Genomic DNA, 16,944 nt, shown 5'->3' on the forward strand with positions numbered 1-16,944 from the left:
TATATTACTCTGCAGGAAGTTACACTATATCACAAAGTTAAGTAGATGGGGACATTACAATGCACGGAGAGAATCATGCATGTCAACATCAGTGTCTCCTCAACCACAGGAACCCCTTCTGGAAGGATGGCAAAATCTCAGAGGTAGCAGTGTCCACTGTAACACCAGTAAAAAGGGGTGCCAGGTACAGGCACATGTCACTGTTGCCTCCAGAAACATTAAAAATCATTGGCTGCCCAGTTTGTATATATATATATATATATATATATATATATATATATATATATATATATATATAGATATATATAGATATATATATATATATATATATATATATATATATATATATATATATATATATATACCCTCCCATTGTTTCTTTGTGAATTACTTATCCAGTCTCTCTTCCAATCCTTTCTAGCCACCTCTGATTGATCCCTATAGTTATCACACAACATTTTATATAATTTACAAATTATCTGTTTTTAGCAGTTTCTGATCTAGATTAAACTAAAATCTCTACCAGTGATGATCTCTCACTTAGAATCACATATTTCTTTCTCTCTACTCATACTCTGATATCAAACCTTGATAGGTGAGGGCAATCTCTAGCCTGTCTTCTTGGCTTCTTCCCATTCTACTACCTTTCCCTCTATAATTATTTGCTCTGAGTACCTCAACTCTTTTTTCAGTTCTCTCCACTAAATTCGAGCCTGTCTTGCCTATTATCTGTACCCATAATTGACGTCATCCCTAATGGCAAAATCTCCTTTCTCCATTCCAATGTTGGCTTAGTTCTTAGAATACTTTCTGCTGGGGTGTGGCCAAGGATGAACACAGGATAGCAGCAGATTTCTTCAGCTCCACCAATTTCATTACATTGACAGGAATTAATTACTTAAAAAATTAATTTTTGAAGTAATTTTCTTTCTAAATATGTTTGTTTTATATAGTTCTTGAACTATATCTAAAAAAGAAAGGAAATCTTAATAATATTCCTGTCAGAAATTACTTTGGAAATTTTCCTGTCAGTTTATCAGTCTGAAATGAGTTCCAGTAAGACAAATTCTCAAGACTCCAGCATCAAGAAAGAACTTCAGTCTCTGATAATTATAGTCCAGCAACTTACTGCTAAGATGGATAAAATGGATACTAAAATAGACACTTTCATAGAAAAACTACAAAACAAATAGACTTGTTACATATGGACCTGCAACAACAGAAGATCCAGATGACAGGCATAGAAGAAGCTGTGAATGACATGGAAAATAGAATACAAGAAGAGGAAATCAACATTGAGTTTCTGCTGAAACAAAATACACATTTACAAACAAAGCTGGATGACCTGGAAAATAGATCTAGGCAATAACATTAGGATTTTTGGACTGCCAGAAAATATTGAAGGTAACAATATTACTTCTTTTTAACAACATGGCTCCCTAAAACTTTAGATTTACCAGAAGCATTCTCTTTTGGTATCGAAGAGCACATAGATCTATAGCTAATACTAACTCTAACAAAAACTATCCTAGATCAGTTATAGTTAGATTTCTATCATCTTTGATAAAGAGATGATTCTTAAATCTGCTTGGGCTAAAGCTCCTGTTAAGATTAATGAAACAACTGTGCGTTTGACAATGACTATTCTTCCATGGTATTAGCTAAAAGAAAGTTTTTCTGCCACTAATAAGGGAGCTTAAAAAGCACAGTTTAAAACATACCTTCTGTTTCCTGCCAAGCTTAAAATCTTCCTTCCTGATGGTCCTAAAATTTTGATGACTTAGACTCTGCTTTACTGTTTATCAAAAAATAAGATTTTGGAAAAAATAGAAGAAATGGAATGGGCTAGTCCTTCGTTAAAGAGACTGGCAACTGAAACTTCGTGGAAGACTTCAGAGAAGAAGAAGAGACTAAAAAACAAATGATTTGTACTATGTTTTTTTTTTCTCTCTCATCATTTTATTTTATTATTAATCTTTTTAAATATAGTTCTTGCATTTCCAACAAGCAACAAATATTTTGAAAAAGATTTAATCAAAGTTATTCTCTGTGTGCAAAGAAATGTTTTGTTTCATAACTAGTCAAAATATCTGGAGATTTAATGGCAAGCTGTGATTTAACTTGTTTCTCTTTCTGAAGAGGAAAAATAAGGTCAGTAATATTTATTCCTTGTAAAAAGTTTATATGTTCTTCAAATGCTATTCCTAATTATACTTTCTTGATTACACTGCTTATGCTTGTTTGTAAATAATCTGTCATGCTTTAACTAATAATAATTAGAACTAAATAATAGTAAATAATATGTTTTATTTTTAACTCTATTAATATAAACAGTAAGTAATATTCTATTGTATATACTTCTTATAGCTTTCTCTTACATTTTTATTTCTGCCTTACACCCTTTTACTTTCTACTCTCTTTTCTTTTCTTTATTAATATATAGAAATACTTTTGATCATATAGACACAGTAAATAATAAGATTCGCATAGGAGTTGAGTTGGGACAAAAATGTTGAGTTTTGTTACTTATTAATAATTTTGGGCTTGATTTCACTTACATAGAGTCTGTAATAACCTGTAGAATGCATTGTGAAGGTTTTGTCATGTTTAGATGCATTTACACTGCTAAATGAATGTTTGTCACTAGTTTTTAATAAGTTTCCCGCCAAAATGTTAAGAGAGACAATCTGGGATTTGGGCTGTCTCATGCACAGTGTCCATGAGCTACTTCGAAAGCTTCAACTCTCAGAATTCTCACAGAGAAGCTGAAAGCAGCTGGTCTCACCTTTGACCTAGATAACACACTGACACATCACAGATACAGGAATAGCAGATTACCTATGTCCCAAACATATACATTACTATAACTCATTTAATTCATCTGATTGACAAGCATAAATAATTTTATAACTCTATACTGGAAGAAATTGTCATGTGATATATTTTAAAGCAGTAGTATAGCATGTTTGTAAAATCTGGTTACTAAAATGTGTTTGCTGTGCATTATTTTGTATAAAGCAGACAGATTTATTGAAGGGACAGCAATGTAAGATGGTGCTCAGTAAAGATACAACTCAGTGAGATCATATATATATATATATATATATATATATATATATATATATATGTATGTGTGTGTGTGTGTGTGTGTGTGTGTGTGTATGTGTGTGTGTATGTGTGTGTGTATGTGTGTGTGTGTATGTGTGTGTGTGTGTGTGTGTGTGTGTGTGTGTGTGTGTGTGTGTGTGTGTGTGTGTGTGTGTGTATGTGTGTGTGCGTGTGTATGTGTGTGTGTGTGTGTGTGTGTGTGTGTGTGTGTATGTGTGTGTATATAGATATGTATATAAATGTTTCTGAGAATCTGCTTAACTATGAAGTATGATTTATAACAATTTCTATGAATACAATATCTTATTCTATTGGCAATAATGAGTTTGAGTAAATGCTCATATACAAGCAATTCAAGGTTTTTTTTGGAAGCTGTTAACTGTATTTACATGACAGAAAATAGATGCATCCTAATATATGTAATGTCTGAATCATATTAGCCAAAGTTTTTGATTTAAGTGAATGTTAGAACTTATTTTTCTCTCCTCTTGATTTCTAACATCAAGATTATTTGAATGCTATTTGAATACAAGTGTTTTATATTACATGGATGTATATAGTAGTATGAACAGTTTTAAAAAAAAAAAAAAAAAAAAAAGGTTTATTTTAGTTTATATGATGCTGTTTTACCAAATGTGTAGTCTTGTCTTGCTAGATAATTGAATTGAAAACTGTTAACTTCAGTTAAATATAACTAGTATTAAATTGATAAGGTGGTAGCTGACGTACTGCTGCTTAGGGTAGGGGGTTAACTTGAGTGGTAAATATTCACTTGTTCGTTGTTATTTGTATATAGTTTTGACATCCACAATATATTTTGTACATTCATTGTCACTACAAACAACATTGAATCCTATACGAAATCCCATAAGAGATTCAATAAATACAGCTATATTTAAAGGTACACCTAAAGGAGGAGATGTAACATTACTTATCTTGTTATTTGTTATTTTGATCATAAGATTCTTACGTTTTAAAAATGCCAAATGACATCTTTAAAAGGAATTTCTTTAAACATTAATGGATTGAATAATCCATGTAAAAGGGCAAGCCTAATAAGATACATTAATTTACATAAGGCCAACTTAGTCTTCCTACAAGCAACCCATCTCTTGAAAAAAGATATTGATGAACTAGCCACAAACAAATATACAGTATTGGTTAGTTCAGAGCACACTCAGAAAAAAAGAGGAGTGGCTATTTTATGGAATAAAAGTATGCCCATTCCTAAAACCATTAAGTCTTATCAGGATGACAAAGGAATGTTTTGTATGGTTACAATACAAATTAATGGGAAGACTTACACTTTAATTAATGTATATTGGATACCTGGAATTGGCATTAATACAGTGAAACATCATCTTGATAAGATCATATCATTCTCTATAGGAGATATTATTTTAGCTGGTGACTTTAATTGTATACTACATGAAAGTGATACTACCACTATAGGAAAGAGAAGAATTACATCTAATGCAAAACATTTAAAGGATTTTGCTAATTCTTATCATTTGAATGATATTAATAATCAGATAGATTCAAAATCATTACCATACACCTTTTTTTCTAATAGATACAAAACTTATTTAAAAATAGATAGGGTCTTTATTTCTAACCAGATGATAACAGATTTAATTAATTCCAAAATCATTTCATGTCCTATATCTGATCATAATTCAATTGTTTTTGAATTCATGATAAAAATACTCATAATGTTCAGATCAAAAGGATACCAGCATACTTAACTCAACTAAAAGACTATAAAGAATATATACTTTCAGAAGTAAAACATTTTTTAGACATAAATAACACTCCTGAAGTCTCCATTGTTTATGTTTGGGATGCCTTAAAATCATATCTATATGGACAAAGTATCAGATGGTATAATAATAAAAGGAAATCTTGGGATAAGGAATTGTTAGATATTCAAAGTAAATTAGACTCTTATAAACATAATAATAAAGAAAATATTATGGACAAGAAAGTTATTGAAGAAATAAACAAACTAAATGAGAAATACAAAGAAATTTTAACTCATAAAGTTAAAATAACTTTAGAGAAATACAAGTTTTTGTCTTATTCAATAAGCCCCAAATACTTACATAGACTTAAAAATAAAACAAAAAGGTTGAATAAACAAAACCATATCAAAGAAATCTTTTCTCTAAGGAAAAAGAAGAATGTTTCTAGTATACCAGAAATACTAGATGAATTTAGAAATCACTTTCACATAATAATATTAACATGGAACCTAAAGATAAAATAAAGGAGTTTATAACCACAAATATGAATAAAAAGCTTAATAAACAACAGATTAAACTATTGGACAAGAGTATTTCATATACAGAAGTTATTACACAAATAAATAAGCTTAAATCAAACAAAGCACCGGGTAATGATGGTATTATACCAGAGATATATAAAATCCTTTCTAAAAATACATATTCATTAATACATAAGGTTTTTATTTTGGCCCAAACTGAGTTAATAACCCCCCCCCCATCTTGGCAATATACATTTATTTCGCCAATTTTAAAACCTAATAAAAATCCAACTAGATGTTCTTCATATCGGCCCATCTCATTACTTAATGTTGATTATAAAATGTTTATGAATATCTTTGCTGATAGATTGAAGACAATCATTCCCGGCATTATAGATATAGATCAGACAGGCTTCATTGTAAATAGAAATACTTTTGATAATATAAGAAGAACTTTAACATTAATAGATTTTGCAACTAGGAAAAAGAAAGATTTAACACTTATTAGTCTTGATATAAGTTCAGCATTTGATTCAGTAAGTTGGGACTATCTGTTTACCTTAATGAAGTGCACAAACTTCTCGGATGCATTTGTAAATCTAATTGAACATTTATACAAAGGAACGTTGGCTTATATTAAGGTAGGAACATATGTTTCACAAAAAATACCCATTCTTAAAGGTACAAAACAAGGATGTCCACTTTCTCCACTATTATTCACTTTAGTAATGGAGCCTCTGGCTAATTTAATCAGAAACAGTACTGACATAGAGGGTTTTGAAATAGATGAAAATACAACATCCAAAATTCAACTTTTTGCAGATGATGTTCTAATTACATCGGCAGGATCTAATTCTTCTATACAGTCTCTATTTGATAACATGATGAACTTTAAAAGTATTTCTGGTTTAATATTCAATGAAGAAAAAACTAAAATACTACCTATATATACACGAAAAAATATTCTCATTAGTGATTTTACTAAATATGTACCCAATTCAGGTCAGATAACTTATTTAGGTATAATACTATCTAAAGATACTAAATCTATTATATATAATAATTATAATACCTGTTTCCTTAATATACAAAATCTTTTTAATACCTGGAATAATATGTTCTTTACTATGGAGGAGAGACTTACAATTATTAAAATGATAATATTCCCCAAGATTTTATACTTAATACAATCAATAATACTTCCACCTACAAAAATAATTATCAAGAAACTGAACACAATAATGTTAAATTTCTTATGGGCACCTAATAGACCTAGGATTGCATTAAAGAAACATACTAATAGCTGGTCTCAAGGGGGTATTTCTTTTCCAGACTTTAATTTATATACTATCTCTTCTATTGTAAAAGTTATTACTTTATTAATAGATCAGTCATATGTCACAAAATGGAAAGATTATTGGGAGCTAATTAGTATACACTTCATGAAAATCTCCTTAACACATAAAAATATGATTGTAAATAACTCCATGTTATGGTTACTAAAGGAATTTTGTACTTCACCTATTATACCTAAACATATGGTTTGTTACCCATTAAATATTATTATTAGTTATCGTAACTTTATATTCATGCACCCTAAGTATAGGGAATGGAATTTTATTGTATTTCCTATAATGTATACTCAGGGTATGCTTTTGTCATCTACTTCTGAAGGAACTCATTTAGCTATAGATAATGATCTAAAGTACTGGTATCAGTTGATATCTGATAATAAAGTTAAAAATCTAGATTTCTTAAAACAAGAATTTGATCTAAGAGAAACTTGCTGGTTTTGAGGTTCAGACCTTTAGACAACATCTCATTAATAAAATAGATTTAATGTCTATAACTGTTAAAGAATCTATTCCAACACTGATTGATTACTTGATATTAAATTTACAACATAACGTTTCTGATAAAGGTAAACTTTCATACATACATAAAGTTATCAGACAAGAAACTTTTTACAGTGTAGATTCATACTGGAATTATTTCACTTCTATTAATGGGGACCCACCAAATCAACAAGATAAACAATATATATTGGAATCTGCTTATAGAACTACGTCTTCCATTGTCTGGAGACTTTATACATGGAAATTTTTACATAGATCTTTTATACACCTTTGATGATGAATAAAATAAATAATAAAGATAATCTATGTAAGAGATGTAATGTAGAAATTAATGCTGACTGGGCTCATATGTTTTATGACTGTATAAAATTGAAAGAATACTGGAAGTCAATTAATGAATTTTTGCAGGCTCTTTTTACAGATAATTTCATTATTTCTAAATCTCTTATAATATTCAACACACCTGTACCTCAAAGTGTTAAAAAGGTTAAGCTTCCCTTGTTATGGTCTATTCTAGCAGTGGCTAGGAAAATAATAACTAGAAATTGGATTTCAGATACACCTCCTTCGTTTAATGAATTTAAAAATGTTATGAATATAGTGTGCCATGTGGAAATAAACACAATTAGGACTAGAACAAATAGAAAAACATCTTATTTTATTGTATGGGATAATTTACAAAATTTGTTAAAAAAATTTTAATTTCAATAGCATGGTATTTTAGTTTAATTAATTGATCTGATTGTAGTGGATGTCTTTGTAAATACTTTAGTTGTTTTGTTGAATATTATAATAATACCTATTTTTAATTACTTGTATAAAATTGTTACGATATTTCTCTTATATGTTAAAACAATAAACCTGTTTTGAACAAAAAGAATACTTTCTGCTGCTTTATGAATATAATATTCTGTATCTGTATGGCTATTGTTATTCTCCTTAAAGATCTGCATTCAAAATCCAATTCTCTCCTTATCTCTTGAGCTTCACCCTTGTTTCATCATCATCCATTTCCCCTTCGATTTATAGCTTTCTACTTGCACTATGTACAGGAGCCTAAACTCTAAAATATCCCCTCAAATTAGGTAATCCCAAACCATCTTGTTCTAATGGAAGGATCAACTTATCCCACTTAACCCTTGCCCTCTAGCCCTCCCAGATAAAGTCCTTCAACTCTTTATTAATTGTTATCCACAACTTCTCCCCTGGTTGATAAAAATATGCCTGACCAGTGTATAAACCTAAAGGGTCTAAAACATTTTCACTGCTTGTGTCATACCCATAAAACAAAGCTTTCAGTCTCTCACTTTTTCTGTTATCTTTTGTTTAGTCTCTTCACATGTATCCTTAGCTGCCATAACAGAATCCCTTTTAACCCATACTCCTAAATACTTCATTTTATCATGTCCCAGTAAATATGGGCATTGCTGAACCAATTTGTGTGTGTCTATAATGTTTACAGCTATTGCCTTTGTTTTATCTTCATTAATTTTGTATCCCAGAAAGACTTCAAACTGTCTCAGAATGTTCCTCAACAGTGAAATGACCATTTCTGGTTTTATCTGGTACAAAATCATACCATTTGCAAATAAAGCCAACTTTTCTTGATTACCATAGCAATTACATCCTTGAATTTCTGAGTCCCTTATTTTCTTTGCCAGTGGTTTTACATATAACACAAATAACAAAGGGAAATGAGGACAACCCTGCCTGGTTCTTCTGTTCAAACAGAAGTTATCAAAGGGAATCCCCACACTTTCATTTTTGCTTCCAGTACTACATATATCCTTCTAATGAACTGTATTGTCATCTCAGTGAAAGTAAATGCTTCCATTGTCCTATTTATAAAATCCAGTTTACTGTGTTGAATGCTTTCTTTACATCAAGACCCACCAACAGTAGTGATTTTTTCTTATATTCTGTTTCCCTCTGGATCATTATTGTTTTATTAATGTTATCAAATGTTTGCCTCCCATCCACAAAACCACATTGATCCATATCTATCAATTTTGGGAACACCTTTCCCATTTTTTTATTCATTATAGATATCAACATTTCATAATCATTGTTTATATGAAGCTGGATCTGGTTGTTCTTTACCTTCTTTAGGTATTACAGTCACCGCAGCTTTCTTCCAGGATGTTTGTTCTACTTCTCCTTTTAAAATACTGTTAAAAACCTTCCAATTCTTTATCATATTCTTTCTTCATAGCTTCCAAACTTAGACAGGGTTACCATCTATTTCTGGAGACTTTCCTATAGATTGATTATGCAACACCATTTTTATCTCATCTCCTCCTATCCTGTTAATAATTGAGCCCCCCATCTACCTCTAACCTTAGCATATTCAATTCTTCCATACATATTTCCATTTGTACTTTTTCTTATTTCCACATGTCTCTGCTTTATACAGTTTTTCATAACATTTCCAAAATAGTTCTAATTCATCTATAAGATTTCAGGTTATATTCCTTGAAACGGTTCCCTGAGCTTGTCAACAACCTTTCCTACTTCCTGTTGCCTGAGCCATTGTGCTAAAAGCTTTTGTGATCTGGGGTTGTTATTTAAAAAAGTTGCTTAACAGCAGTCTTTCTAAACACATGCATATTATCCTGGTAGTCTCTTATTTTCTGTTTAGCACACTGCAGTTGTGTCTCTTTTTGTTATGTGAGATCCCCCTTATTTTGCAATACATTAAACTTTTTTCAGCCCCTTTAAAAGATTATTGTTACTTCTTAACCATATTTCTTTTTCTTTTTCCCCTATTTATAAACTCCACTTTCATTTTATCCCACTCTCTATGTATATTTTCTGAAGAAATTTCTATCTTCCCTAATAACTCCTGAATAATTACCACTAACCATTCCTTAAATTATAGTTCACTACTCTTTCTTTTTGTATTTACCTGTAAGACCATTCATGTTCAAAGATAATATTGAAGGTGCTGCCATTATGATAAGAAGTTATTATTCCCACCTGCTACGTATGACAGCTTTTTTAAAAATGTCTAGTTGCAGCTTTTTGCGTTACATGCATACACTAATGTTTCACAGGTTGATCTTTTATACAGTTGTTTCTTGTCATTTCCATTTGAATGCATGTCACATTTTAAAAGAATTTTTGTTTTAAAGAAAGTCCTCAAACAAAAAACAAATGCACACCCATAACCTATTAACTTAATACAAACACACATCTTCAAATAGTGAAGCTTAACCCTCTTAATAGAAACAATTCTCCCAGACTGACAGCTACAGTCACGGGCTTTAATTGACCTGTAATTAAAGTTATCCATGCTAAGACGTATGTTACAGTATGTGCTTCTACGTACAGTAAGTGCTGTCTGTTTTTGTCTTATCTTACTTCTTCTCCCAGATATAGAAAATAACTTGAACACTTTCAGAAAACATTATATTTTTGCAACTGAAAGAAAAAAATATTCTGTTTTTATTGCTCCCTGTTATCAATTTATTTCCACATACAGTTGCTTTCATCGCCAAGCTTTTCATGTTGCACTGTGAACATTTAATTGCTTAAGGAAAACATTACCTACATTCAGTATTCTCTTATTTACTTGCTACTACTTAAACCTTGTTGTTAGATCAAGCTAAGGGCTTTAATCCAGTCATTCATCCATGCAAAAGTATAAAAAAGCATATCAGTTTTTCTTCTATCATGATCTATACACTTTTACAATCTGTCCCTTAACAACCGAAGACTACAGTCTATTATCTTAAACATGCTTTTGACCAAGCTTTCTTCTCTTTTTACATTGAGGGTCTACATTCTTCAAACCAAACAAGATGAAAGAAAGAAAGAAAGAAAGAAAGAAAGAAAGAAAGAAAGAAAGAAAGAAAGAAAGAAAATAAAAGAAAGAAAGAAAGAAGAAAAAAGGAGGCACCTGTTTACTTTAGTATCCCCATTACACACAAAATAACTGAAAAATGCTTTACTATATAATATGCAGTGTATGTCATGTTTTATAAAAATACTGTTAAGAGCAAAATTGTTTTATTTAAAGTTACCTCTTTCCTTCCTCTTCCTTTCTCCTTAATGTTCTTACAAACATTAATGACATGAAGTAGGGCCTATGCTTTGGAGTCCCCTACACGTTTAACAAAGTAAAAAAAGTCCAATATTTCCAGACTTTCTTGTTCAGCCATATTTCACATATGTGGCTGATGCTTTGTAATCTCACATTTATTCATTAATTTCTGAGCTGATGGTTTTCTTGTTGTTAATCTTCATCTCCTAACTGCAGTCTCTAGTTCATTTCCAATGTACTCCTGGTTCTTCTATTCAACTCCTGTGCTTTTGTCTGTCTCTTAAGCATTTTCTTTGGAACATTCAAAAACGTTTTCCTGGCAAAGTCTATCTACTATCAGAAGATTAAGAAGCAGAGTCCCCTTCTGTTTGATTGCTCACTTTTTGTTGGACAAATGTTTTTGTTTCTTCTTCTTTAGCATGTTCTGCATCAAAAAGTGACTAATCCTCCAGGAAAAAAATATTCTGAAGATAACTGGATACAGCAGCGTTTTCTTTCCTGGCATTTAGGCAGTGCACTTACTAGCCATTAACTCAAATTTACCCAAAAAGACAAATCCACTGGCTCTCTTTCTTGAGTTTCTGTTTTCATAATGGAAGAGTTGAAATTAAGCTGCTCATCACTGTGCAGCCATATTGAAAGTCCTTTTTAATGTCGTCTTGAGGAAGAAGCCTGAGAAATACTCAGTATGGCCTCAGTCTGTCTCTGTGATGTCCCCATGGCAAATATCTTTTGAAATATACATAAGTCAGTATCTATAGGTAAATGAAGGCCACTCATCCCTGCCATTCCTACCCACTAAAGCCCTTAAAATATCCATGTAAACCTATCAAGACTGTTTTGATTATCAAAGTTATAATTGGTTGTTATATGTCTGTATTGTCACCTTCTTGGCCAGTGCGCATCAATTGGAGCTTGTAGTTTTGGCTTAGCCAAAGCAAGCAACTCACACCAAGAAACAGTTACACTGACAGCAACAGAAACAGCAAGAATTTTGACCAAATGCAAAATACATAGAAAATGTTCAATTTCACCTTTTAGAATGCCTTTGAGGGCAATGCATTAATGCATGAAAAATTACTATGAATCACAAACCAGTGAGAATATGTGTCATTAGCATAAATTCATAGGTAGTTACTAGGCTATCAGCCCAAGGGCCTATGTAAGCCTAGCCAACAAGGTTCCCTGGCTTATGTCACCCAAGAAAGTTATTTTCCTGTACCACTGTCGAGCAGAGACACAGAAGTGATCCCCAGGGTGCATAAAGATTTTTCTTGAAGAGTGCTAATGAAGAACTTTGCTTGACATAGATGGGTAGCCTGTTCCAGAGTATGGGAAGTCTCTGGGACAGGAATCTATCCCTCCAGCATGTCCTGTTTATTGTGGTGACAAGCTTTAGGTCCCTAGACCGTGTAGCTCAAAGGGATTGGGATTTCTTTAGGTGTAGCATGTCCAACAGCCTGAGTTTGACATAGCTTTATATGTTAGGCAGAGAACACCTTGGAGTAGGTCATATTTTACGGAGTAAAGCTGGAGTTTTTTGAGACGATCAGTGTAGGGCATCTGTTTGAGGCTAGTAATCCTCTTTGTGAGGTACTTCTGTGGCCTTTCCAGCTGCTGCGGATGTCTTGTGAGGTACATTCAAAAAGTGGCATTGTACTCTATAATGGGTCTAATGACTGTCAAGTAGAGGGGGACAATGACCTCTTTTTTCCTGGATGAGAACCCTTTTATGATGAGGTGTACCACATAGAAGGATTTCCTGAATACTGTGGTGATGTGACTATCAAAGGACAGACTACTGTCCACCTGGGTCCCAAGGTCTCTTATCACACATTCGGTGTTAAGTAGACTGCTGTCTATGAAGTAGTTCATGGGTACAGAGTTTTTACCAAAGGGGATGACAATGCATTTTTTGGCATTGAGCTTGAGGCCATGGCTCTGACACCAGGCATCTGTCTCAGCGAGGCCCTTCTGTAGGATTTCCACATCATTTGGGGACTCGACTATGGTTCCTAGTTTGCAGTCATCTGCGAACTTCATTAGCCAGAGGCCTTCTCTGTTAGCCTGTACTTCAGAGAAGTAGATACCACGTTCTACATAATTTCTCATTTTAATCTCATTACTCCTTCATTAGCATACACTCTTTCAAGACTATCATGTGTGAGCACAAATGGCTTCTTTGAATCTCACCAAAGCTGAGCCATTATGCCTACATGAAATAACTAAGAATTCATCCATATGTCACATGACTTAAACATATTAATAACATTTACTTCACAAAATTTTGTTTGTTCTTAAATGCACATGCTAATGAAATGGATACTTTTAAGCCGGGTGCTTTATCTGCATTACAATAAAGTTGCTAATATAATTCGTTTTTAAGCAATCAGTTGTTGCAGTCAGCCCCCTCTAAAGCTTTTATTATTTTTTTCTTTCCAGAATAGCACAAAAAAACACTCTCAAATTCTTTCAGCGGTCACAAGCTTAGAAAACATATGGTTTCTCTCTACTCCCACATGAATGTAAACCAAAGCTTTCTAACTATAAATTAGAAAAAAAGCCAAAAATAAGTGCAGATATAACAGGTTTTAAAACATACAAGGCAGAATAAAATGAAAAACAGTAAACAACTACTTAACAGTGAAGTCTTCAGCTTGAAGATGACCAAAAACAGTGTATCAGCAGTGGTGTGGTCAACAACTGTTGTGCAGCTCTAAGTAAATTAGCAACGTAAAAACACTGGACACTAACAGAAAACCAGCTGGACTGTCAGCCAAACATGAAGAGTTTATTAAACCACCATAAAAGGCATACAAGCGTACACAGATGTACTATTGTATGCCTTTTATGGTGGTTTAATAAATTCTTTGTGTTTGGCTGACAGTCCAGCTGGTTTTCTCCAAGTGTCCAATGTTTTTACGTTGCTAGTTTGGAGCTTTGGCTTTTTTTGGGCACTGACTTCATTCCAAATTCTCCCTAAATTCACACAAGACTATTAATATCATCTGCACTTTTCCTAAACTCTCCCTAAATTCACACAAGACTATTAATATCATCTGCACTTATCTTCCCCCAGGCAACAATCCCCCCATATTAGAAGACCTACTAAACTGGTTTTCAATAAATTTCCTTCAAGAAACAATACTACTAGGCAACTTTAATATTGATTGGAACTTATGCAAACAAGCTAATCCATCTACCATTATTAACTTACACGGATTTCATCATACCATCAACGCCACAACTAGAACAAATAAAAGCAATAACAAAGAAACCATACTCGACTGGATCTTGACTAATACTCCCCAACAAAAGTACTCAACAAGTACCCTCCCAGACGACCTTAGTGACCACTCTCTCACATACATCATTAGGCACAAAACTCATCTAACAACACCCCCCCTAATTCACTTATCTCGCAGCAAAAAACACTTTAACCTTCAACACTTTCAAAATGAACTCAGCTTAATCAACTGGGCACCTCTAAAAACTCTCCCAATAGATGAAGCTGTTAACCACTTTAATAATACCTTTCTTACTATTCTTGATCATCATGCCCCCACCCGTTCTATACGAATGAAATCTAAATCAGCTCCATGGCTTACAACCAACACCAAACAACTTATCCTTAGTAGGAATAAAGCCTGGACTAAATGGCGAACCACTAAAGACTCTTTTGATCACCTTAGCTTCAAACAAAAAAGGAACATGACTAAGCTTGCTATCATACAGGATAAAAAGAACTACTATACCCAGCTACAGCAATCCTCCCACCACCAACCACAAAAATTTTGGAAATCAATTAATTCACTACTATCCCCTGGCAAGGTCAAAACTCCCAACCCACTCGGCTCCTGCCCTGACTCTCCCCTACAAACAGCTAATGCATTTAATAACTTCTTTACGTCAACCATACTTAAACTGGCCAACCAACAAAGCCCCGACCCCTCATTACTAGGGAACACTAGCTGCACTCCACCTCCATTTCTGCTTAAACCCATACCCACCTCCTATATTCTACACTTACTTCAGAAACTCAAACCCTCAACCCCCTCAGCTGACAAATTGCCAGCTGAATATCTCCAGCTAGGTGCTAAAGCTATTGCCTACCCTATCTCTATTCTAATCAACAGAACCATAAAAGAAAGTACTATACCCTCACTGTGGAAAATCTCCCACATCATCCCTCTCTTCAAAGGGGGCGATTCATTTGAATACTCTAACTACCGCCCTATAGCACTGCTATCTCCTATTCCTAAAATAATGGAGAAATGCATCCACAAACAGCTTTTAAATCACCTCCTATCTAATAATCTCCTAGCTACTTGCCAACATGGCTTTCATCCCTACCATAGCACCACCACAGCCTTATTATCCTTCATAGACTCTATTAATATAAACCGGAATAACAATCTTCTTTCATCAGCATTCTTTGTTGACCTATCAAAAGCCTTTGACATGGTGAACCACCAACTCCTCCTACATTGTTTAAAATCTCTGTCTCTCAATAATCTTGCCTTAAACTGGTTTACTTCCTATCTTCAGAATCAGAAACAAGCTGTTTTATGGAACAACAATCTTTCCGAACTTCTCCCCACCACTTTAGGAGTACCTCAGGGCTCGATCTTAGGTCCTCTTTTATTTTCCATCTTTATTAACGACCTGAATCTTGCCACCCCACTAACCACTTGCATTCAGTATGCCGATGACACCACCATCATCTGCTCTGCCACAACCCAAGCTGACCTCCACTCACTTACTCAAAAAACTTTTACCACCATTGAACAATGGTTCTCCAATCACTGCCTTCTCTTAAACCCTAAGAAAACTAAACTTCTCCTCTTTTCACCCACACACCTGTCTCCCCCTATTAGTTTCACACTCACTTCTAACAATGGCACCCTTATCTCTCCCGACCAAACAACCAAACTTTTAGGAGTTACCATTGACAACTTACTCAAATTTGATGTACATATAAACTCTATCATAAAAGCAACTAATAGAAAATTAGGTTCTCTCTACAGAATCAAATCTTTCTTAACACCTGAAGCAAGAACTACCATAGCCAGAACATATCTTCTCTCTACTCTACTATATGCATCCCCCATTTATACTAATCTTTCTAAACATAACATCAATAGGCTTACAACAGCCTACTGCAACATTGCCAAATTTGCCACTGCCTCTCCATATAAAACACATCACTGCTTGAACCTCCATAACCTAGGGTGGCTTGAGTTACCTCACCTAATTCAATACTACCAACTTACAATTGCCCATAAAGCCCTTCACCACCCAGAAAATATACCTATGCTCTCTACTCTGATAAAACCTTACAATAACCTAAAAACCCTTCAACCTAAAAACCCTTCGCTCCTCCAATAAATTACTGATTCAAACTTCTCTAGCAAAGAATACAGCAGGTGACTCTATATTTTCCAACTCAGTTGGTAAAATTTGGAATCAACTTCCTCCAGACCTTATAGCCCAAACTTCTATCACACTATTTAAAACTCAACTAAAACATGTTCTAACCAATCACTGGCTTGGCTCGTGCAATTTCCCTAGCTGAACACATACCGCCTACCTTCTCCTGCATCCTTTGCACTGTCTACCAACTCTATTTCTCCATCTCTCTTTTCATTTCTACCTAAGAAATTGACTCTATTAAC

The sequence above is a fragment of the Protopterus annectens genome, chromosome 6.part0 (genome assembly GCF_019279795.1).
Source record: "Protopterus annectens isolate FY-2018-M chromosome 6.part0, PAN1.0, whole genome shotgun sequence".
NCBI lineage: Eukaryota > Metazoa > Chordata > Ceratodontiformes > Protopteridae > Protopterus > Protopterus annectens.